The following is a 25,277-nucleotide window of genomic DNA, read 5'->3' as shown; positions in this document are numbered from 1 at the left end:
TCAAAATTCCAACATCCATCCCTCACCCTCCTGTCCAGAGCATAAGGGACCACCAAGCTCCTACCTCCTCACTGAGGATCTCCTGGCACTGGGAGTAGTTAACCCGTGCGGCCCAGCTCCCGTTAGCGAGGCACTCCCTGTAGCCATTGTCTGAAAGAGAGGGTGCACAGAGGGGGGTAACAGCACCTGGAGATGGGCACAAACCCCAAAATGTGATAGATGTGACCTGATTGTCATCACTAATGTAGGGTCTCTGTTATCAAGCCTGTGGTGTCTTTTCCTTTGAAGCCAGCTCAGATGCTGCCTCAGTTGAGACCAGAGGATCAAACTCCCCAGCTGCTACCACTGCTCTATAAAGCTTTACAGAGAGGAAAGCAAAGAGGTGTTTTTTTTTTCTTTTTTTTTTTTTTTCTCCTAGAAAGTAGCAAGGCCTGGGGAAGTGCTTTCAAGAAGATCTGTCCCTTGGGATGATTCCCCAAGCCTTCCAAAGCACTTGTGGTCTGAAAATATGGTGCATTAAGATCTGAAAGCCCATCCTGGTGTTTCCAGACCTGGACAGAATTGCTTTTGGAAAAGCTTCTTTTTACTCCCTATGCAACCTGGAAATCAGAGGCAGTTACAACAAAATGGGAACATTTCAGTCCCACTCAAGGGCTTTGGGTCTGCACCAGCACTGTCCCTCAGTGCTGGGATACCCCGATGCCTTCCACCACTGAGATGCAGCAGGAGCAGCACAAAACCAACTCCTCCGTTTGTTCCAGCAATCACCGACCGTCCAGCGAGTGCTGCTGCAGAGGCAGCATGAAGTTTGCTCTCCCCTCCCTGTGTTAGGAGCTTTCTTCCCCTCCCAGCAAGGATGGCAAGAGGAGGCAAGGCTAATTGGGAAGGCACAGCTCTGATGGCCCCAGAGCTGCCTCCAATTAACATCAGCACCAGGGCGATATTGGGCTTCTGCTATTAAAAGGAGAGACCACGAGCCTCATCAGGGCGATATGATGGGACAGGGATGGCTCTTAGGCAGGCATAAGTGCAGATTAATGCAAGGAGACTCCTGCAGCTGCATGAACAGTGTTGCCAAGCAGGAGCCGTATGCGTGTGATCTTCTGCAGCGGTGAAAGGGTGTGGGACAGAAAATGTGATGTTTTCTGCATGAAGCAAGATGTTTCTTTCACCAGAAGTAGTATCTGGGTGGACAGAAACTCATCTGCTTGCTAGAAATGGCTCTGGGGGCTTTCCAAGTGCCTTCACTTCATCCCCTGTTCCCAGCACGTCGTTGGCAGTGACAGCTCAGTCATCCATGCTGGGAGATGAGTTGCAAGGTCCTCGTGTCCTTGCTCAGCTGTGGGCTGTAGACCTGTGTTGCACCTCCAATAGCAGGGCAGGCTTCCTCTTCACTCCCTGTCCCCAAGATGGGGACATCAGCCCTCTTCTCCTTCATGAGTGCATGCCCAGGAGCATCTCCTTATACAATCTTGCTCTCCGAAATTTGAGATGAAGGATTCTTCCCTTTTTGGCTGACACATACCACAGATCACCTCAACAGCCTCTGCACCCAGGGACATTTTGTCACTTGTGTCTCCGTGTCTCTACCCCCCATCCCTTACCCACCCTGTCCCCACCAGTGCTGCCCAGCTTACTTGTGGTGTTGTACCGCACACCGTAGAAATATTCGGGGCAAGGACGAGCCACCACCTGTCCCACTGCGCTCCGGGGCCAGCATGTGCCGATCAGGTCTACGGAGGCGTTGCACTGGGGCCCTGGTGGGGAGAAGGGTTGAAGGTTAGTGGAGGTCTCCAGGCCACTGAGGACCATCTCCAGGCCATTGAAGGTTTCAGGGTTTGCCCAGGGAACTGGGGCTTTGGTCCCAGTTGAGCTGATGGGTTGCTGCAAGCTCAGCTCTGAGGGAAGCTTCAAGGCAGACGCCAAATGCTGTCTGTGCTGAGGCTCCCCAGGGACTGACTGATCCATCTTTTCCGTATCTATTGCCTGGGTCCTGCCTAAGCATCCAAGTTAAGCCTGGTTCTGCACAAGGCTGCTGTTCTGACTCAGATTTCCACCTGAGGTCCCCTGCTCCGATCCTCCAGCCCTTCTCCTTTCTTCAGCCATGACTTAGGCATCTGGCCCTGCTACAGCCATATTTTTACTGTCCCTGTGATAACTCCATCCTGGTGCTGGTGGGACACTCTTCAGAGCTCCTTCAAGCCTCTCACATCTCCTGGCTCCAATATCTCCTTCCTGCCCATCCCTGCTGGTCTATTCCTGCCTTTCCCAAGAAGAAAGCTCCAAGTCTGCCGCTGCTATTTCAGATTTCAAGCAGGACTTGTGTGCTTTTCCCAGCTACACAAGTGTGTTAATGTAGACATTAGGTAGGCCAGATTGCAGGCTTTTTTATGTATAATTTGTGTATATTTAGAACAACATGTACTGTAGCTAAATATGTCCTAGCTACATCTCAAAGTGAGGTAGGAGGCACAACGGCTGTGATATCAATACAATGCGATCCCTAGCAGGCAGCAGATGGATGATAGGCAGCAGGCCCAGGAAGGGGCAGAGTTCAGTGCAAACCGCTCCTGGGTAATGGAGATGTTTGTGCTGCCAGCACAGAGCCAGACATTGCCATTTCCAAAGGCAAACTCCCTCCAATTTGCAGCTCCTCGGGTGTGAGAACAAAGCGTTTCCTCTCCACTAGGACTCGGCACAGAGCAGGTCGCTATTTGGAAGCCTTTTCCAAGACATCTTATGGGTAGAGCTGCCTAAAAAACCAGCAGAACAGAAAAGCGAAGCATTACTTTATTAGCATGATGAAAGTTCTTGGGGTGGGGAAGTGTAGTATTTTTTTCATTGCTTATCTGAAAAATTGATACCGTTGTTTCTTGGGACACTCTTAGAGCAAATTCTCAGTGTGAAGAAAAGGAAGGTTTGGTTCAGATCTCTTTACAAGAGAAAGAAACTTCCAAGTGTGTGATCTGGGGAAACATCCGAGAGTGCAGAACATTATCTTCTGCCTTCCATAGCTTGTAGGGAGAAATTAATTTTAACAGTGACCTTTGCTTTTAGCTTTCCTAATGTGTATGGTTGCTGTAGCAACCTTTAAGTTAACTGTTCTAAGCCAGTATTTCTTGGGAAAAAAGGTGCATTTAATCACGCATGTAGGGTGCATGTCCGTGCTCATCTGCATCTATTAGCAACTGTTGAGCTCCTTAGGTGTTCTGACCCAAACTTGACAGAGAAATAGGGGGGTCATAGGAAATGAAGTCCCTGCTTAAAATTTTATAATACTCATTCAGATAAAGAACTGGTGATTGCTTCTACTAAGGACAAAGTTAAAGTGTGAGTGCCCACTTCCCCCTCCCCATTAGCCACTTGGGAATCCACCCGTATACCTGTAGTAGGAAATACTCATTTGGAGTAACCCGGTATGGGAAAATGGGGTTTGCACAATGCTAATGGCAAAAAGTCTCCCTGTGACCTCCCGGGGGCTGAGCACAACCCCCATTTTATTCCAGTCTCCCTTGCCTCAGTTTCTCTTCTTGCCTCGCAGAGGTTGTGCTGGGGCACAAATGCAGGCTGCTCATGGGGGATAAGCAGCAAGACTCAGCAATTAAAAGTCAGCAGAGCCAGAGGCTGGCAGCAGCACTCTTCCAATTAGTAAAGCAAAACCACTGCAATACCATTAGTAACCAAAACCATAAGTTTGTGGAAATGATGTGATGAGGCAAAAAGGCATTGTGCTGTTATAGTTCTGCTCAAGATTGGCTATAATACCTCCATATTTCTCCAAAGCACTTGATTTAATACTGCTTGGCACTCCCATCAGAGCACTGCAACCACCTGCCAGGTGACAAAGACAGCAGATGGGTCTCACATCCCACCACGGTGGGGATGCGGGGTGGACAGAGCCAGCAGAACGTGGATCAGCATCACGAGGACCTTATCCCCTCTGTGTACCACAGATCAAGGTTACGGCATGGGGTGGGATTTGGGCTTGGGGCTGCAGTGGTGTGAGGCTGCGGAAAGCTCCTGGAACCGCACCTGATGCAGAGCAGGCTTTGCCCCAGTGCTGCTGGAAATGGCATTTGCAGGTCCATCCAGACAGTTTTGAATCTAGTTTATATTATATGTATTATAATTATATATAATATATAATAATATAGCTATAATGTTTCACCCACTTTCTGAATCATAGAAATATTGTGTTGTCCAGCATGTAGGGAGGAAAGTCTCTTGTTGGGGAAGGGTTAAAGTAAACCAGTGAAAGAGAAGAGTGCCAGGAGGGCTGTGATGTCCCCTTTGCCCATCACGACCGTCTGCTCCGGCTGCTCCCCAGAGGCATGCAGCTCCCAGCATTTAGAGCTCTGTTTAGCATGGAAATGCTATGTATCAGTGCTAAATGCTTTCAGATCTGCTTCGTGGCCCATCCTATTTGCAGAGGGATTATTCTCCCAGGTTCTGCAGACACCTGCTCCAGGTTTCTCAGTACTGTTGGCGGTGCAGCCACAGTTTTGGTCTTTGCAGCAAGAAAGGTCAGGGACTTTCCTACGTGCACACAAATCCCCCAGACTTTGCTCCCTCCTACACAGAAATGCAGCATCCATATCAGGTCCTGCTTTGAGACAGGGAACGTGGCACAGGGGAAGTCATCCAAATCCCTTTTCACCCTATTTCCCTCAGGCTTTTGCAGCTTTGGAACAAAGCAAAGCATTTCCTTTCTCCTGAAAATAAAAATGCCTGTCCAGGGACTTACCCTGAGACAGCTGTAACATAACTGCATCAGGATAACTACAGCAGATTCCCTTCTGTTTCTGTAAAAGAGCCTTCCCCAGCCTTCCTCCGCAACTCAAACTCCTGAGATGACTCCAGGCTAAAGCCACACAGACATACAAAGCCTGGCAGGGCAAAGTGCCCTGGCCCCAGCTGATCCACCAGAAGATTTGGAACAAAATTAAAGAGGACAGAGCAAGCCTGTCCTGTGCCAGCACCACCAGACGCGTGGCTGCAGTGCCCTCAAGCTGGTACCAGGAGGCCTGGGACATGATTGCACCACCAAACCCTTACTAGAATGGCATGAAGAGGGCTAAAGCAAAAGTTGTGCTGATGCAGCAGTGTCAATAAACACAGCCCCAGCTCACACCCCAGCAAAGCTTTGCAGCCACGCAGCGTCACAGTTTGTTTCTGCATTCCCAGCAAGTTACAGCTGCTTGGAGGAAAAGCCTCTCTGCCTCCGCACAAAGCAAAAGGGGCAAGGAGACACAACAGAAAACTGAATCATAGACTCACTCCATGCTGAGAGTGATACAGTTATTCATCTCAGGTGTCCCAGGTGGCTGAGTAAGAGCTGAGATGCGTTAGCTCATATCTCTACCCGTCTGGAGATCTTACTCAACCACAATCATCTCTGCCCACCCTGACGGCCTCAGTGACCACTTCTCAAGCGGGCTGACATCCTCTGCTTTGGCAATCACTTCTGAGGGCCTTTATTTAATAATCAGGGCTTAACCTCCATGTCTAACCAAAATACACTCACTGCAGGCAGCACCTGGAGGGCAGACCCACACTGTGAAAAAAATGTATGCCCCAGACAGCTCTACCGTGCTGGTAGAGCAGAAGGAGCCACTCTATATCTTATTACCCCTACATAAAGGCTTTGGTGGGGATGCTCTTATTTAAAGGCTCTGATGTGCTCAGGAGGGGTAGGTGCTGAATGTTTGTGAGGAACACTTGGAGGCACCGAGGGGCAATTTACATCAATATGGGGCTGAAATTGGGGTTCTGGAGCTATTTGCTTTCCCTCTGAGTTGAGGATGGATACCCAGCATGTCTGGGAACACTGTGGTTGTCTCAAAATACCCCAATTGTTGCTCACACCCTACATCCAGCACTGCTTTAGTCAGTGTTGGATGTTTCTATTTATTTCTGTAAGAGCCCAGACCTTAGAAAAATCTCCAGCAATCTTCCCAAGCATTCAAGTTTCATGATCCTCAAAGAAAAATAATTACACAGGCTAATTAAGCGTTATGATAGCGAAGTGTCTTCATAATGAATTTTCAGCTTGTTGCTATTCACCATTGTTGGTTGCCCCCTGAGGTCTTTGCTGCTGTTCTGGAGAAGGATAAACAGGAGGCACCACGCCTAGCTTCTGCCATCGATAGGATGCATCTGTGCGATGCTGTCAGCTGAGACTGACCCACATCAAGCTTATGTGAATCATATATATGTATTGTGTATATAATGTGGTGGATTGTGGTCATATATTTGTACAGAATATGCAATGTAGTGGGTTGGTTTGGGGCAGATCTTGTTTTGATCCGCCCCATGGTGTGATTGGGGTTGTGTCATAGCCAAGGGCAGCAGCCAGTGGTTTATTCCCTGGTCTCGCCTGGGCTTTGCTGGTGGGTGAGCAAAGAATTGCAATCCCTTGCTGATAGAGGTTTCCTCTCTGATTTGGCTAAAATGGAATGGAGCAGCTGGCAAGGATTTTACTGCATTCAGTCCAAAGTGCAGTTTAACTGGTGTAGCTGCCGCTGAGACGTGCCAGTGTGCTGCTTCCTACCAGAAAACCTCAAATCATCACTGTCTTCCCTCTTCCACTACAACAAAACCTATGAATAAAAGCAAGTTTCTATTGACATCCCTGTTTCCCAGATGATGGAGCAGAATGGCTTTATCAATACCAGCATACACTTTAAACACCCTGATTTTTTTCATGTAGGTGAGTTCAAAATTTTCAGCTCCCGAGCCTATCACTGCAATCCCTTGGTGCTAAGCCCCTGCCAGGACTCCCTGCTGCCTCTTTAGCCCTTTTATTAGTATTTCTGCATCAGTGGGAGAGATGCCAACGAGGCTGAAGGGAAGAGAGGCAGTGATGTTGTTAATTTGACCTTTATGAATTTAAATTCCAGTCTCTTCCCTGGAGGAGTCAGAGAGTGAATGAAAGAGCCGCGGCTCGGGCAGGGACGGCTGTCGTGGTGTCAGTGGTGTGGGGCTGGAGCGGGTGGGAAGGCTCCTGGTCAAAATGTCACCTGCTGCAAAACATGTCTCCAGACCTGTCCAGAAAAGCACATGTGAAGGAAATGCTCGCATTGCTTGCTGCTCTCCCATGCCCCTCAGCCACCAGTTTTTGCTGCATCTGGACCAGCTCAATTTGCTTTATTTAAATGCTTCTTTCTGCCCTTGAAAAAGGCTCATTTAAAAAAAAAACAAACAAACATTTTTATTCATTTCTGCCTTTGGTGTCATTTTCCTTTGCTTTAGTTGAACATGCACTGGCCCAAAGCACTTCTTTCCTGGGAAGAAATCAGCTGTGCTCCATGCTCACTCCTGGGCACACACATGAGATTGAGGATAACAATTTATTGTGATAACAATTTATTGTGATAACAATTTAACGGCTTAAAGTGGTAAATCATGCAGCCGGGAGCAGCCAGAGCTATTAGCAATTGGGTGCCAGCTCCTTGGGCTGATGCAAGCTTGAATGTTATGAAAAGCAAAATAACCCTGGGAGCACCCGCTCTGCTCGAGTGCTTTCTGCTGGGCTGCTTTGGAAAAGCCTTATCTATTAATTAGGAAGAGGCTTTCCCATCTGCTCGGGTTCTTAATTCCTTTCCCCGGAAAAGACCCTGGTGGGAAACTGTCCTGTGACCACAGCGGGATGCTTCATCCCCACGGGTGAAATGACCTCGTCCCTCTGTGAGCCATTTTGTGGCAGGGCAAAGGGAGAAACAGCTGTGCACAGGCCTTGGGGAGTCAAAATCTTCAGGAAGACAGTTTGCTGTTTGCAGTGATCTGGAGGAATGAAGCCCTTGGGATCAGCACCTTTCCACCCTGGACAAGGGATGTTGATCCTCATTATTTCTTTCTGATTAATTAAGCCTAACCTGGGAATTTTTTGGCTTCCAGACATTTGGAGGTGTGAGCTGACTTGTTTTTTTCTAATACACCTTGTTGATCTCAGGTCCAGCCTGATATAATTTCTGCCTGGAGGAGTAAACAGAAAAGCAGCCTCAGTGACGGAGCAGCTAACCTACGTGCACAGCTGCCAACCAGCCAGATTCAGGCCCACCAAGAGGTATTTTCAGTCAGGTTGAGCCACCACATCTGTGCAGGGCTCTGGATGAGGCTGAATGCCAAGGGACACCACCCTGTGCTGTGGACAGGGTGCTTAGAGCATGATGGACATGAAGCTGGTGAGCATCACCCGGACCTGTCTGCACCACCCCGCTGGGAGCAGAGACCTTTTCAGCTCGATGCGCATGCTTTGGAGAGTGCCAGCACCCAGCAATAGCACTGCACAGCTGTGCATCCTCATTAAAAAGTGTGAAATTAAGTAATGAAGAGACTGGCAATGGGAGAAGGGGGCAGAGACCAGGCTGGGCTTTTTTTTTTTGGAGGAGCAACGCCGTGGCATGGCCCCTCTCTGCATCCAGCTGATGCCCCACCGCTCCACGTGCCTGAGGATCCGTGGGCTTGTGTTGTTAGCACGTGCCATTTCCTGAGGGTTACGCAGACATTAACAAATTAAGTCTTGCGGCCTTGCTGCAATTCTCATTAGCATCATCCTAACAAGTCTCCATGTTAAATAGCCTCGAAACAAAGTTGCCAGTTTTGTAAATATCTCCCCCTCAGAATTGCTGCCTAAATCAGGCAGGGCTTTAAATGGGCCCCAAGGATGAAGGCTGACGCTGAGCTCCACTTACCAAACAACAGACGTAAGCCAATTAGTGTCAGCTCCTGCTCAAAGCCCCCTCCCCGAGCTGGGAGCAACTCTCGTGTGCACCATTCCCATCCCAAATCGATCGAGTTACCCAGGCATGACAGGTCAGATAGTGGAGATTTTGCAAATCTGCAGCCTGGCTTGTTGTGTTCTTCATCCCAGAGTGACGGGGGCTGAGACGCACTCACTCCTGCATGGCTTTGCACTGGCAAATCCCAACTGAACAAAACCCAGTGCTTGCAAAAAGCAGCACGCGCTGCTTGAAAATGCTCCCCACTCCCTGCTCTCTGCCCCAGGCTCAGGTGGTGACAGCAGCAGATGATGAGGGCCGTGAGGTGGGCATGAGGAGGCTCGGGGGTGCTGCCACCCTAGCTTGTGCCATGGGCCAGATCCTGCATCATGGGAAGATTTGGAGGTGCTTGGCTGCTGCACCCCACGATGCCATGGATCAGAGTCAGACACAGGTTGTACCAGGGGGGAGAGTAACAAGAAGAAAAATACAAAATTTATCACAGCTTAATGTGGCCAAGGACACACTCCTTGCTGAGCAGAGTAATGAAACCTTCAGGGAGCAAAGTCCCTGAGTTATGACCGGGCTTCCCACCTGCACAGCACCCAGGACAGAGACACGAAGGCATTTCCATTTCCACCTCCAGCCTTTCTTTACCCTCAGCTTTCTACCTCCATGTCTCAGGCTGGGGATTCTCCTCAGCACCATGCCTTGGGCTCTGCCAATGGGCCAGGCACGGAATCAGCTGATGTTAAGCTGGAATTGCTTAAAAACAACTTTTTAATCTGCTGCTAATGGGAGCGGTGTGGCAGGGTGCCACTCATCAGACTTTTGTCACCCTAACAGCAAGGGATGCTCTGCTGAGCAGGGACTGGGGCAAGCAGGGCAATTGCTTGGTGCACGCTTTGTCTTCTTTCAACTGTGGGAAAATGAACTCTGTAGCAACCCTGAGCCAGGGAGGGCTTCTCTCCTGGTCCCTGGGAGCTCCTCTCCTCTCCCTCAGCCACTGTTCCTCTCCCTAAATCTGTCAGTAACCCAGTGAGGTGTGGACGTAGGGGACAAAGGTCCCCAGTTGGTACCAAGGACCACTTTGGCTCCTGGTGTCCTTGGACATGCAGAGAAGGGGCAGCATTGGAGCAGGCACAGGGCAGGTGTCTCTTTGCCTACCTCCCCCCCCAACTCAGCCCCACGCACATTTACTTTCTCTATTTTTAGCTCTCCTGAGCTCTGCATCTTCCACCTGCCTCAACTGACACCCTGGAAAGGTGCTGATGCAGCATTCACCACAGGGCTGCAATGCAGCCTCAGCACATCCCCACCCCCTGAAAAGGAGCTGGATGAGCCCAGAGACCCCCCCCTCACCCCCTCCTCCAACTACCTCTGCCCCAGGTGCTCTGAGCAAGGCAAGGGCAGGCTGGGGATGCAGGACACTCACCTGTGTGGTTGGTGGCGGGCGGTAGGCTCTCGCAGTACTGCTCTTGGATGGAGGCTGCCACTGGGCTATCCCAGAGGAGAAATGCCTGTGTGGGGAGAAATCAGATGGTAGCAGGGTTATACACACAATATGCAGCTCCCCCGTGCCTTCTTGGATGTGGCAGCAAGTTGGTCAGATCTGAGCTTGCCTATGTCTTGATGGATGTCACCCCAAAATCTGCACGGTGGATGTGCACCAGTCTGTGGGACTGGTTTCCCAGCCTGGGGCTGGGGGACTATTGTTCTCTGCTCTGTTTCCCACCCATTATTCATCTTCTGCCCCAAACATCCTCCCCAGCGACTCACGCTGCAGCCCTGCACAGCCCCCGCCAGGCCTCAGAGCTTCTGCTATTTAGCATTTTAACCAACATTTTTAGTTTTAGCATCTTTGCATCCTGAGAGCAGGCAGGGGAAACATGATGAGCCTGACACTGTGCTCAGATTTGCAATACCTTATTAAAATCACAGCCTTGTAAGCTGTCAGTGGGAAGATGCTAATATGCATCCTTAAGGAGACCTGATCCAGTCAATCAGGTCTGGATGAAGTTTTCTTTTAGCAGAAAGGCTTGTCTACAAGCACTGCCATTCCTGCTGTATTGGCAAGCATTGACCAGAAACTATCCCATCAGCAAGAGCTTCTCCAGAACTGCTCCCGAGCAGCTCTGCAGCTCCTCTGGAAGTGAAAACCATTTACTCCATCTGCCTGGGGAGCTGTTTTGAAAAAGCTGCTCCTGAATGATGGTTTCCAGTACCAATTGCAATGAGCCCTTTGGTCTTGTGTGGCAGGAACACCCTAGAGACTCTGCCAGCAGTGGCTGGATGCAGTGGCAGGCACGGTGGATGACCTGGAGACAGCCACATGGACTGCAGGTTGCTGGTCCTTTGGCTTTTGCAGGAGCTTGGGGAAACTGAAGTTGAGGAAAGGGATTGCAAGGGCAAGGCACAGCTGCCTGCTTCCTGCTCCACCTGAGAGGGGTGACCCGGGCTGATCCCTCTGCTCAGGGGATGGACACCAACAGTGGACGAGGCTGAACCCAGAGCCTTCTTCCTCCATGCCTGATCTCCCTTCCCGAGTGCCGTTTACCTACAAAACCACCCTGCACATGAAGGACACAGTCCTTCCCATACCCTTGAGCCATACAAACACTGGCTCCTCTTGCTGGCACACCCAGAGATCTCCTGCACCCTACCAAAGCATTAGCGGAATTTATTCAGACGGGGAGACAAGCTTCAGCACCCACTTGCTCTTTTTCCAAACAACTATTTACTGCCTTAGGAAGCTGGTTTTGACAGCAAGAGAGATGTCAGGCAGACACACAAGCGGAGCTGAGAATAGCTTCCTTGTTATGACTGCTCCAGATGGCAGAGGGGATCCGGCAGCAGATCCCTGCCCCAAGCACTGTAAGGGGATCTGAGCACATTCAGTGATGCTCTGGGATCAGTGGGAATGAAGCATAGCCCAGAGATGAGAGTGCTCGAATTCCAGAGGTGACAAAACCAGGGTGCGATGGGGCCGGATCCCCTCTGCTCAGTGTCAGCTAGATCTGGTGGCTCTTTGCACAGGCAGCTGCGGTTAAAGGTTTCTTCCCCAAAGCGCTTGGGATGGTTTGCCTACCTGAACAGGTCTGCAAGTGTTAATTGGACGTTTTTGTGCTAATCACAGCCTACTCCAGCCTGGCAGTGCCTGTTCTCCTTGCAGACACAGGGAGAGGTCTTGGCACCGGGCTTCAGCATGGACTGAGCTACTGCTGGAGGGGGTGAGGATGGAGAGAGGGAGTGCAGGGTCTGGGCAGGCTTTGTAAGTGAGCTAAAACTGCAAAATCAAAAAAAAAAAAAAATAATCCCCAAAATAAAATGAAACAATCAGTTTTTGTTTTTAAACCAAACTCTGAATGTTGTCTCATGGCAATGTGGCCAAAGCTCACACCAGAGCCTTTTTACCTGCTCCCGTCAGCTGTGAAGCTGGAGAGGATAAGGTAGTGACTCCAGGTGGATTTGCATGAACCAAAAGCATTCTGCCCCTTAGCCTCATGGCCAGGCTCTCTTGTGTGTTTTGTCCCCCGCAGGTTGCTTTAACCCCTCCGCAGGCTTTGCAGAAGGAATAGGTCAAAGCTCTGTCCTTGCACAGCTCTGCCTGCCAAAGCATCCCTGCTGTAAGCTGCCACATGGCACCCAGCAGGTCCCAGCCTGGCTGAGATGGAGCCGTGCATGCTCCAGCGTCTCTTTCCCTCTGCCCTCCCTGTCCTGTTTTGACACAGGCTGCTGAAAACCATGCTCTGCAGCGAGGAAAGCCTCTGTGACCTCTCCCAGGCTGCCAAAATCCCAGAGAGCTTCAGCTGAGCGTTCAGCTGTGCAGGCTAAAACAAGCAGTCTGCTTTTGCAGAAGCAACCACTTTGCACAGAGGTCCTGCTCAGCCAGGGCATTCTCCCACAAGGATGATGCTCTGCCAGGAGCTGCATGGCCCCGTGCTGGCAGCAGCTTCTCCTCCATCTGGAGCCACCCATGGCTCCACCGCTGTTGTCTCAGCAGCCACCCATCTCCCTCCCAGGCTCTGCTAACGTCTCCATTTCACATGTGGAGGCATCTCGGCAGATGCTGAGGACACTTGATTAAGACTGGAGCTTGCAGAGCATGACTGGGACACCGCAACATGCTACTGCTCCAGCATTTGCTGTATGCTGTACACAGCAAGCACCAGCTGTGGTCAGTGTCCCACCCCCATCAAGCTTGAGCCAGAAGGGAAACAGAGGCACACAGGGCATCTTACTCAGGCTTTGCTGCACCACATAGGGTGGGATGTACCCATCATCCCACCAGCCATGCCCTGAGCTGCTTGATTTTTTTTTTTTTGGAGCTGTTCCAGTTCATCAGCACAAGGATGCTCAGGATCTCACTGCTGATCTGGGTGTGAGCAGCAAACTCGCACGCACACACACGCACATGTGTGTGCACAGAGCATCTGTCTCTCTGACCTGCCACTGACCTAGCAGCAAAATTCAATTAACAACAATTAGGAATTAATGTTCCCCTGCAGTGTTTTCTCTCTCCAAAGCAATCCACAGATATTAATTAATGAATTAACATCTGAGTCAAACGGCACCCTCCCATCCCATGTTACCCAGAGACAGGCTTGTCCTCCCCCCCTTGAGATCTCATTGCCTCAAACAAGATCGGATCTGCATGGCAGGAAGGGCTGACAGCTCCAAGCAGCGAGAGAGATGGCTCGTGGCCTAATTAGCAAGCCAAGATGGGGCTTGGATTTTCCGTGGCCAACAGGGCTGTAATTGGAGAGCAGAGTGATTAGCAAGACGTGAGCAAGTGGCTTTGCTCAGAGTCAGAGTGGTCAGTGGGACTGATGGATGCTGACAGCATCTGAGACCCCCTCCAGGTGGGTTGTGGGGGGGTCTTTTGTGAGCAGCAGAAAGCAGCCCCAGTGGTTCAGTCGCTGCAGCAAATCCCTCAGGATGAAGGCATCTGGAAGGGGGTTTCACGTCCTCCTGCGTGTACCATGCAGGGACAGGACCTGGGCTAGAAGGATCTATCTCTGGAGACACTTTTTATGGCCTCTGCTCCTGGTCAGAGGCACTTAAAACCTGGTTTCCAGCAGCTCTGCCCTGCTGGCTCCTTCACCCAAGGACACATGCCCATGGTTTCTCTCCACAACATGGGTGCAACACCAGCCACCCTACTGTGTCCTTTCTGCAGGGACCTTTCACACCTCTTGGTCCATCCCTCCAGCCCAGCTGGGCTTGCTGGCACCCTGTAACACCATTCCACACTTGCTCAAAAGTAAGCGTGGAAGAAAGTCCCTCCTGGGACACTCAGGACATACAGGCTGGGGAAGGGCTGAGCAGTCTCTGTCCTGGACCTGCCTTGAGGACCGATCCTGCTCTTGGACATGAGCCTGCAGGAAAAGGCACCAGACTGGGGGTGCTGAATGCAGTGAGCATGGCAGGAGCTGGACGCCAAGCTCGGATTGCAGAACAACACCAGCAGGTGTGCAGGGAGGGCACAGGGCAGCCCAACTCGCCGACACCACAGCTGCAAGCTGGAGGTGGCCTTTGCAAAGCTTCACCCAAAGAGCTGCCCTTCGTCTGCACGTGGAGGAGGCCACCGTGCCTCCAGCCTGCCCTGTCCCCTGTTTTCACACCTTTGTCCTCAGCTACTTGACTTCAGCTTCTTACCACCTCACCTTAAGGGCTTTCATCCCTTGGAAAAGTCCTAAGCCACAAATGATAACCCCAGGGAGCTCCTGGCCCATGAAAACCCCCTGTATGACCCCATGCCTTGACAGTCACTTGCTTTGCCATACCCCGATTTACGGTTTCTTCGAGCCCCTGCTTTTTGAACTGCTGTTCCTTCTCTTGCTTTTGTGCAAATCCACAACGAGAGCCCTGCGAGCATCGAGGCAAAGCAGCAGATCAAGGCTCAAAGCAAGAACCTGGAGGGATGTACTATAGCTAATGTTACCCGAGGTGGGGGGGGGGGGGGGGGGAGGAGACAGGGAGCAGACTGCGATAATGCTTCCATCTGGCATTAAAATCTGGGAACATATGAATTTAGCCATGTTAGAGGGCCAGCCTCTGACAGAGGCTTTGGTGTGAACATTTATTCTGTTTGGAGTCTCTCTCTGAGCATGCTGGATGCGGAACCTAACAAAAGAATATCAATCAGGGCTAAATGAGTGCCTGTAAAACCTGATTTATGGGCAATTAAAGGTTTTCCTGGATTACACTCCAGTCTCTCGCTGCACATAAATAATTCTGACTTCATTTATCTATCAAAAGGGACACAGATTTTTGGGGACAGGTGAAAAAAGAATAATGTAATTTGGGTGCTGAAAGCTAAAGACACAAGCAAGTTGGGGAAGGAGACGCTGTAAATCAAAGCAGCTCCTATGGCTTCTGGGTTGGCCAGAGCAAAGGCTGCTAGAGAAGACGTGGAGTGATGGGCACATCCACAGGACTGCTTCTCTGAGGCGTTTGTATTAAATTCTTCTGCAGGATTTAATTATGGGTCCTCTGCAGACTTTAATTATGGGACCTTTGTGCATTCAGATATTTTCACTTCGGGGGGTGGAGATTTGTTGTCCCCAGCTGCCTCCCACAACCCAGATCTTACCTGCCCCGTGACTCTCCCTCACCCATCATCTTTTGAGGGTCATGCCCTGGGCTGAACATCTGCCATTCAATTCACCTATAATTTTCCTTCAGTTTATCTGCGTTCGCCTCTGGGGAAACCCTGAGCACAGCAAAGCATCAGCTGCATTTGCCATTGCGTTTTCAGGCTGAGCTGTGCAGGATTTCAGGGTGGAATGGGGACTGTTGTCTGCAAAAGGCCAACACCCTTTGCCCACTGCTGTCTGAATGGAGGCAATTTCTTCTCCGTGGGTGACTCATTGACAACCCAGGGTATTGCTAGGAAAAATACAGTTGAGGAAAAAAAAAATACAACAGATGGGCCTCTGGGCATGTTCTCCCATCTTCAGAAAGAGCCAACCGCTCCTGAGCAACTACTCTCAAGCACGGGAGAAAGGCATTTTGGGTTGTTTACTTGGGGACATCCACTAAAGATTTGTGCTTGGCTTTGGGTCTGGATATCCTTCTCCAACCCCAACTGTTAAAAACACAGATGTAACCTCTCCAAGTGCTGCAGCCTCGGACCTCAGCTTGAACTGGTTGCTCCCAACTAACTTCTGAGCCAGCTCTGTGTGGGATTTCTGGAGAGCAGGGCTGTATTTCAGGGCAGGATCGAGCCTTCTGTGCAGGCTATTCTGATTGCATTTCTATATATTCATCCTATGGCGAGAGAGCAGCTATTCTGGGAACAAGCTGTGCCATTTCCATTCACTTTTTCATTGAAGATGTGAAATCACGGGGGTGAGCTCATACACACTGCATCTACTCCAGCTTTTAAGGAATGCAAAGACTGGAGGAGATCCCCAGTGTCTGTGTCTCCGTGTCCTACAAAGCAGCAAAGGGGTGGGGAGCTGGTTTTGGGGCTTATTGCTGCTGGAGTGGATCAAGAAAGAAGGGAAACCATCCCCCACTGTCAGACCTTGGCTCTGTAAGACATTTCTACAGTATTATCAGCCCTCAAAATGTCATCAGTTCCTGACATCACTGCATGCGAACTTGTTCTTTTCAACCACGTGTTTAGTTTGTTTAAATGATGTGCAGGATGCCAGAGAGCAATATCCCAGAGTTAGCTGCCTGCCTCCTTGTCTGTCTGTCTGACCCTCTCAAGGGATGTCTGCTCTGCATGGCAAGGTGGCCAAACCAATGCTGAACTAGAGCTGATGCACAGGGAACACCTTAGCTGTGCCAGCCCAAGGATCTGCAGGATGCAAAGCCTGCCCAAGCAGGAGAGACCTGTCCCTTGGCTCTGTTGGAGCCAAGCTGCTGCAGGTCTCTGTGCTTGCAGGCTGCAGGGATGGGCTTGCTCGAGGCTGAAGTTTTCCTGTTTCTTTTAGCTAATGCTGTCCCCAAAAGAGGCTTGGCCTTGCCCACAGCTTGGGTTGCGCCGCCAGACTCTGGGGACAGTCCCAACACCACTGGGAAAATCATGGAGCCAGGGCATTGCATTCTTTGAGAGTGTAGGATAATGCTAGAAAAGGATCTAAATACTCACTGTACATATTTTTAAGACAAAAATAGATGGGTGGGTTGTGAAGGAGTGTTTTGCAGCTTGGGTACTCTGCTCAGGGCTGGCTGGGGGAAACTCCTCTTTGCCTGGGCTGCTTTTTGTGACCCTCTTTCTGGCCCCAGCCCCAGCGCTGGGTAGTTTCTATCTCAAACTCTTGAAGGGTTTTGAGGACTCAGCCCCCATCCTCACAGGAAGACCACCCTTGGGGAACAGGTGGAAGCAGCTAAGGAAGCCCCCAAACCTGGTGGGGTCTAGCAGAGCATGGGAGCTGTGTCTCAGTACCTTTGCACTGTTTTTCTGACTACTTTTTGCTCCCACGGTAGCTACAGGGATCTGTCATTCTCTCTTGGCTGTCCTTATCCTGGATCCCAACCCTATTGCAGCAGAGTGGTGGCTTTGCCCACGGTGTCCCTACGTACCAGCCAAGGGGCACCTGGGTAGGGGAAAGAGCTCCTGCTCTATCTCACCTTCATTGCTTACATTGGAGCCGAGCAAAACCTGAGCTAGTGAATACAACCCTCCCTCCCCCCCAGAAACAAAACAAAACAAAAAACCAAAGCTCTTATAAAACAGGACGGGGCTGTGCAGTTAAAAGTCAAAGAAGCTTTAAAAGGCAGCACCAACTTGGCAGGGCAGTCACTGGGTGCTCATCAGCTCTTCTCACCCAGGTGAGAACTTTTTATCCAAAGATGTAGCTAAATTTGGGTGGTAAGAAACCAGCCTGCATGTACGAACCACAAAGGTGCTAACGGTGAGGGCTGACCCTCTGTGTTTTCCGTCCTTTTAATTCTGCAGTCACAACTGGGCCACTGAGACAGCATTTTGCAGAGAGCCAGGCAAATTTATTTATTTTTTAACACTCTCAACACAGAGATTTAATCAAAAACTTGGTCATTTTGTTTAACTGCCCACCTAGGTCTGTTACAATAATGCTCAGGAAACATCTTCCTCGCCTCATTCCCTGGGGTCTGGGATCTGAACATGCTTTGGGCTGGGAGCATTTGCTTTCTTGATGAGCCCTCAGGGAGGAAAAATATTGCTTCTGACAAAGCATTTGCATTTTGTGCAGAGCTGCAAAATTAGCAGTGGCTCCAGTTCCACCGTGAGCAATTCAGAGAGGAAAGTCTTGAGCTTTGCGGGTGGGGGAAGAAAAAGGAGAGGTTTCTTTAGGAAATCAGTCAAAGGCGGGGGAATAATTCAGCTTTACATTTGTGCTGTCCCCATCCATCACACCCCCCAGAGTAGGCTGCTGGGAGGGGGCAGCTAAGGGCTACTGGTGGCAGCTGGTTTCACTGGGAGGTGTGAGGTGGGGAGCTGCTGGGAAAGCCGGGCTGCTCTCGAGGGGACCTGGTGGTGAGTCCCTGGCTCTAGCCCCCTCCCCGCTAGTTTTTGGGCGCTGTGAGCTCTTGCCAAGACCCCATGCTCAGGTGGAGGAGCCTTCCCGGGGGCTCTTTGTGTCTCCTTTGACTTTTCCCTTCCTGAAAAGAAAGGGAAAAGTCGTCGCGGAGACACCGAGCGGGGCAGGGTGCCGAGGGGAGGGAGGCAGGAGGGTCCCCGGGGGAGCAGAGGGCTGGCGAGCACCTTACCTGTAGGAGGAAGAGGAGGAGGAGGAGGGCAGGACGCAGGCTGGGCACCATCCTTAACTCTCTCTGCGCCCAGCTCCCCGGGGCATGGCCGGCAGCACTCCCCGCTTCTGCTGGGCTCCTTCTGCCGTCGGGGCTGCAAAATCCTCGGGGCTTCGTACCGGGGCCGCACGGAGGTGGGTAGGTGCCTTCACTCCCCCCGCTTCGCTCAGAGACCCTCTCCTGCCTTTATAACCTCCCTGGAAGCCGCCCCTCCGGCTGCCCACCCTGCAGCTCGCCTGCCGATGGGCTACATCCCTCCCCATCAGCCTCCCACTCCCCCCTTCCCACCTCCTCCTCTTCCTCCTCCCCTTTTCCTTCCTCCACCTCCCTGGCGCCTTCCAACTATTTTTTTTTTTCTTTCTTTCCCTTTCTCCTCTCCCTCAGCATCTTCGGCAGCGGAAAGGTCCCGCATCCCCCCCGTTCCTCCCCCCAGGACCCGGACCTCTCCTCTCTCTGCCCGCAAAAGCCGGCATTTTGCTGCTGGCGCTGCGGGCTCTCATGCAGAGGCTGCGGGCACCTGTGCCTGCATGCAGCGGGATTTGGGCTGCAGTTTGCAGGGGGATTGATGCATTCACAGATTTTGTTCTGGCACAGGGTCAGGGGAAGGGGAAGCTTCCCCTCCCGTCCCTGCTGCAGTTGGCAGCGCCTTGCAAACCGGCTGGTGAATCAGAGGGAGGTGGGAGCCCCCTTCCACTTCCCAAAGGGATGGGGGAGAAAGGGCTTCAGCCCCTCCTCGAGATACTGTAGGGACAAGGGGGGGACGTGGGTCCTTGCATGCAGCAGGGATGTGCTGGAGACAATGATCTTAACAGGGCAAACTGAGGCATGGAGGGGGTGCTGCTTGAGGGCTGTTTTTCACATAGGATGAGTGGAAGAAGGGTCAGAAGCAATGGGGCGGGAGCAGTGGGACTTGAACTGACAGCGGGGGGCAGTGGTCTGGGGGACACATGTTCTGGGGAGGGGGAGAGCATTGGGGGCCTGGACTGTGCTTCTGGGGCTAACAGATGCCCTCCTGCCTAAAACTTGGATGTTAAGGGGTCTCTGTTCTGTGCAATCACCTGGAAGCCTCCAGCTTGAGCTTCTGGGGTGGTGTCCCACATCTCTTGGGTCCACCTCTGGGCTGGATGAATCTCTGTGTGAAGCTAGAGCGGTTTCTGGGCATCCCTTCTGCACCCACCTGGGGCTTGGGGTGTTTGTTCCAGCCATGGTTCATTCACCTGCCCCAGGCAGCCTGGATCAATGACCTGGCAGCAGAAAGCCAGGCAGCAAGTTATGGTTCCATTTTCCTTGAGAAAATAAGGAGAGTCCAGGTACGCTGCTGGGAAGGGGACAATGGCAGACATAACCTTCAGTGTCACCATTCTGGGGGGTAAAAAAGACATTTCCCCTTCCTGATTCTGGTGCACCTGCTGCCAGCCCCTTGCAGGGTGTAGCACTATGCACCCCTCTTTGTCCCAGTCACAGCCTCTGACCACAACACGTGGCAGACAGATCAATAAGAGGGCAGTGTCCATTGATGGATTCCCAACCTATGCCTCCATCCATCTTTGCTGAGCCACTTTCTGCCTGTGAAGCACGGGAGAGAGCATGAACAAGGTGAATGAGGTCCTTCCTGCATCTGCTGGACCAAGGTGTGAGTGGCTGGCCAGGGCTGCAACCAATGGCACACCCCAAACCCCAAAGGGTAAAAGCTCCCAGCCCAGTCATTAAAGGGAATAAACAACCCAGACCTAAATCTTTCAGCATTAGCTGGATTTAACAAACTGTGTCACTGCTTTGGAAAATAAGTTTGAAAATATGTAAAGCTCTGATAAATTGAGGAAACTCTTTGTTTCTTAAATCTCCTAGTATCCCTACCCCCCAGAAGTGACAGGACAAGACATGCTCCAGAGTTACCTCTGCATTTCCTTTCTCTTCAAAACTTTCTAAGGGAAAAATCCCTCTTCGGTGGTGAGGAGGCAGGGATTGAGTCTTCTGGGGCAAGGCAGAATTTTTGCTGGCATTTCCCCATGGGCAGAAAAATTCAGCCCCTTCCCCAAGAGTGTCATGGGGCTGGGGCATGGCTCCACGCTCTGGTTTTGGGGACATCTATGAGGCACAGGTGACACCTTACAGCCAGGAGCACTGGGGACCCTGTTTCCACACCATGCCCCAAATTCAGCTCAGCTCTCTGGTAATGGCTATTTTTTTTTGGTATTGAACTTATGAGCTGTAGGATTGACACTGCCTAAGTGGGTGTTGCTCCCACATCCTTGCAGGATCAGGCTTGGGTGAGCATTCACTCCTCTGCAGATAGCCACAGGTCTGGCCTGGTCCCCAGCAGTGCTGAGACTCACCTCACTCCCACGCCACGAGTGAGGCTTTGTGGCATGTGCTGGTCAGAAATGCCAGGAGAAAACACCATTTTCACCCTCCTGGGGCTAGTCCTTACCCATCCCAGCATGTCCAGGCCAGGACACATGCAATAATAGCCACTGTCATCTCAGGTGCCTGGCGTGTGGGGTGAAAGCCAAAGAGAGCACCAACTATTTTTAGTTAAGGAATTGGTTGCCAGGGACGTGAAGATAATTCCTTCCCCATATATCAGGGAAATGACTGCAGTGCTGTTTTAAAGGCCTAATTGAGGGGATTTATAGCAAAATGCAACTTGTCAGATGTAGCAAAGGAAAAATAAAACAGTCCCTGAGACAAGGAAATCAGTCCATTCGTCATGGTTAATCTCAAACTCCTTGGTGCGGTGCAGAGACAAACGTAGGAGATGGGTATTAGGGATGGGGAAAATGAAGAGAAATATTGGATCTCCAGGAAGGAGGGAGAGGAGTGATTTAGCCTGACTTTATCTGCTTTTGATATATTATTATTTTATGTAACTGCACATGGTTTGATGCTTTTGTTTCCAAGCAGCTCCAGGATGTTTGGATTTTTGGGGCTGTTTGTGTGAGTTATGCCACCGCAGCATTCCTCCGTTGTCTCCTGTCACCCTGCAGCCATCCTCCCAGCCCCCTTGGGACTGCTCTGTGCACCCATCCAGCATGACATGGCCAACAGGGACAAGACCAGAGCCAGTCCCTGCCCTTGGGGAACCTGGCACACGTCCCCACTTCCCCCTTGGGGCACTGGTAGCAGTGATGGCCACGGGTACTTGGTGCTTCCAACGGGGATGTCTGCAGGCAAAAAGCAATCCCCAGTGTCATGGACATAGAGGTCAAGCTGGTAGAAGAGTGGAATTTGGCTTTTCAGCTGAAAATGCAGCCAAGATTGGCAATGGGCCTCAGTTTCCCTTCTGGTTGGTTGGGGCTGTTCCTTTTCTGTGACAACTGAGGAAAGCAGAGGATGGGTTTTCGTGTGGTGTTCAGTGCAGGAAGTGCTGTCACAGTGAGGACCTGCTTTAAAATCCAGTTTCAGGCTCTGTCTCCAAGCTTTGACCATTTTTTCTCCTTCTGGACCTGCAGTGAAGGGAAGAAGATGTTCTCTAATTCTATCTGCCCAAAAAAAGCGTTTGCTGGGCCCAGGTGTTCCACATGCCAAGACATTGTACAACTGTGCTCCAAATTTTGGGCAGTCTTGTTGGATTTAACAGTTCCATATAGCCTGCTTTGTCCCTGCAAGCCTTACAGGGCAAAGCTTAACCCAAAGACCTGCTGAATACATTGTTGGGAGGTTGGCTACTTGCTCAACCAGCAACTACTTGTAATGGTTAATGCCTTAGAGCTGTGCTGGCAGAAAGGTTTGTTGGCCTTGAAGACCCTGAGAAAGGCTTGGGTGGCCTCCAGACACTTTGGGCCCTTGCTCATCCCATCAAACTCTACCAGAGAGGCTGGAGTTGTTGATGCAGTCATGCAGGGACAGAAAACAGCATACTCCCAGGAGAAGGAAAAGCCAGCCAGGACACACGGTGCGCTGAGTCTTGCTCTGACTCACTGCTCCATGCAGCAAGCGACCGATTCCTTCAGTGCACGGATAATTCCCTCCCATGCTTTCTTTTCCCTCTCCCAGATTGTGTGCATCAGTACATCATGTCAACAGAAACGCTGAGACAGCATCTGCAAATAAAAGCGAGCAACTCAAGGAAGCTGGGAAACCCACAAAGATCTGGGATCTCACTGAACATCTAATTTGATTTCTGAGCTTCTTAAAATAGCTTGTCATATTTTTCAGATTTCTGTTGGAGGGAAGTGTCAGTTTTGAATAGAATGGGAAGAGAAAAGCTTTTGTTTTACAGCTAATTAAACCTCAAGGCAGGATGCTAAACTAATCACAATAATAGTCATAATTATTATTTTCCTCAATCAAAAAGCTTTTAGCTAAGTCAACCCAAATTTGCCAATTGCCATGTTCGTGTTCCCTATCAGACAAAATGCCACAGTCTGTGATCCGGAAAAACTCCCCAGATTTACGCTGGAGACTCATCCCAGTGAGCCAGCAGCCCAAAGTGCTCTGCTTTCATGAGCTGTGTGACAAAGATGCATGAACCTGCCAGCATCCAGCCAGCCTGCTTGTGGCTGCATCTCTCTTAGGAAAGTTTTGTTGTGCTGATGTACGTGGCAGTGTAGCATAGGTGTAGATGATACTGTTGCATGGACTGTAGCCAGAGCAGCTCTGATGACATGAGGACATACCTATGCCCCCAGGGGACCTGCCACTGGCAAGGTGGGGTGAAAAGCCACAGCCACAGTGTGCTGAATGTTACAGCTAATGCACACTTTGAGCATGACCACATTGTGGGTATGGATGTGCCACAAGCAATGGAAATGTTCTGCAGAGATCATGGCAAGGATTGTGGCTTCCTCAGAAATGTCTCATTGTAAAAATACCTCCCCTTTTTTCAGCCCCGTAAATGCCAGTCAAGGCAGGAGAGACTGTGGATGTCTTTCAAATCTGGTTATTTATTCCCTGTACATTTGATGAAATATTAATCTTCTCATCTCCAAAAGGCAATCAAATAAAACCCAGAAGGAATGACGCACGGGGCCTCTATGCAGAGAGCAAAAAAGCAGCGAAATAAAAGTAAAGTAAAAACAAACATAATGGAAAATTCTATAAAAAGCATCATTATGGTAGCATGAAGAGCAGAGACCAGATGGCCCAGTGCCCTTGGGGTCGATGGGCTTGGGAGGCTAAGCAAGAGCCTGCCAGGAATGGTATGGGAGGATAGGGGGACCAAGATCATTGCCTGCTCGGGCAGATCTTATGCTCTTGCTGGGATTTTGCTGAAGGTTTCCTCTTCCTTCCCTTATTTCTTAATGAGAGGGTGGATGATTCCTTAATGAGAGGTCTCTTTTCAACACCCAAGGCCAGTATGAGGCCTCATCTCCATCTGTTTTTAGGGTATTGCAACCCCAAGCTGAACTCCACTGATGTTCTGAGGTGTTCTGCAAGGCTACATCCCCCAAAGCCATTCTCCTCCATCCTTCTGAGCCCAATACCGTGGCTTCTGGAAAATATTCATGGCTAATGTGGTTGATACTGGTACAACACAGTTTGCCAGGGCAGCCACAAAAGAAGTCTGACAAAGTGTTGAGCAGTTCTATATCCTCTCTGCCTTTATTTTTTTTTGTGTGTGTGTGTCTTTGGGAATGTTGGCACATTTTTTTCCTTATAATAATGTCACAGGCAATTTCCTGACACTTGATGAACCCCAGGTTTCCACATCCTCTTCTTCTCCAGCTGTGGCTTGAATGTGGATGAGGTGGATGATCTGAGAAGTGATGGGATAACTATCTTGCCTACTAGTTGTGATAAAATGGTTTGGCCATGTAGGTAAAAATCCTACTTCTATCAAATGTTTTTCTCCAGGAGTGTGGTAACTGTGATCCTGTAGATTTTTGCTGCTTCAGCTTGGGAAATATAAGAAAGGCCAACCATTTACTGGGTGTTTCTTTTGGTCTGCTCTTCTTTATGGAAACCATCAGGTGCATAGAAAGGACTAATGCTCAATTCCATAGAGTTTAAAAACTTGGCAGTTTGTTAACTGTGTTCCTTGTGAATGTTTTACTCCATCGTTATTCAAGCAGGAGTTTGCTTTCATTAAGTAAAATTAACTGCTGAGTGAGGGTCAACCAAAGTTTATTAAAGGGGAAGGAAATCACAAAGCTGGTCTGTAGAAAGGAATCCAGTTTGGATGGGGGATGTGTTTCCCTCTTTGGCATATGCTTTTGAATGTCATTTTGGTGGACTTTGCATGTGAGTGGGAAAGCTGTGTGTGGCAGCCCACTCCTCCCTCCATGCACACGGAGAGCATCACTGTAGAAACTGTATTAACTCCAGAGTTAATAACAGGTCAGAGCTGCCTTTGGAGAAGTGCATTGCTATTTTCTGGTTGAAAAAGAAAAAATGAGGAGAGGAGAGGAGAGGAGAGGAGAGGAGAGGAGAGGAGAGGAGAGGAGAGGAGAGGAGAGGAGAGGAGAGGAGAGGAGAGGAGAGGAGAACAAGTCCTCCCTTGCCACATCCTCACCCCCAGCTGCTTGACACTGGGTGTGCTGCCCTGAGAAAGGACACTGTCCCCTAACCTCTCCACGTTGCAATTCCACAGGGCTGAATCCATCAGCAGAGCCCCATGGAGGCATTAGCAGATACCTGCTACAGCTTGTTCCTCTCTCCCTGTCCATCTTCCCTACTTTCTGATGCTCACTGAGGCGATTACAGTCTCCAGGGTGCTGGGACATGCAGCTACCAGCCTCAGAATCTAATTCCACTCTCCGATCAATCTTGCTGCTTGTGCTTTGCCAATTATCAAGAGAAGCAGCTCAGAAACCAGCTGTGATGGCAGCACAGAGAGCAGCAGGTTTAGATCTTCAGTGCAGGAAGGAAATG

The 25,277-nt window shown here is 50.4% G+C and overlaps 1 pseudogene across 1 annotated transcript in view; it reads right to left on the bottom strand.

Moving 5' to 3' along the window:
- Positions 1 to 25,277, bottom strand: part of LOC309887358 (olfactory receptor 14C36-like) — a 57,377-nt pseudogene that overhangs the window by 165 nt on the left and 31,935 nt on the right. The window contains exons 2-4 of the transcript in view: positions 10,156 to 10,220; positions 1,638 to 1,757; positions 65 to 150 (exon numbers count right to left, since the gene is read on the bottom strand). The product of the transcript in view is annotated as an olfactory receptor 14C36-like (transcript). The remainder of the gene's footprint in view (positions 1 to 64; positions 151 to 1,637; positions 1,758 to 10,155; positions 10,221 to 25,277) is intronic.

This window comes from Aythya marila (assembly GCF_965140915.1).
Source record: "Aythya marila genome assembly, chromosome: 25".
Classification (NCBI taxonomy): Eukaryota; Metazoa; Chordata; class Aves; order Anseriformes; family Anatidae; genus Aythya; species Aythya marila.
The sequence above is the reverse complement of the archived record's forward strand: the minus strand, read 5'-3'. Positions and strand labels throughout refer to the sequence as shown.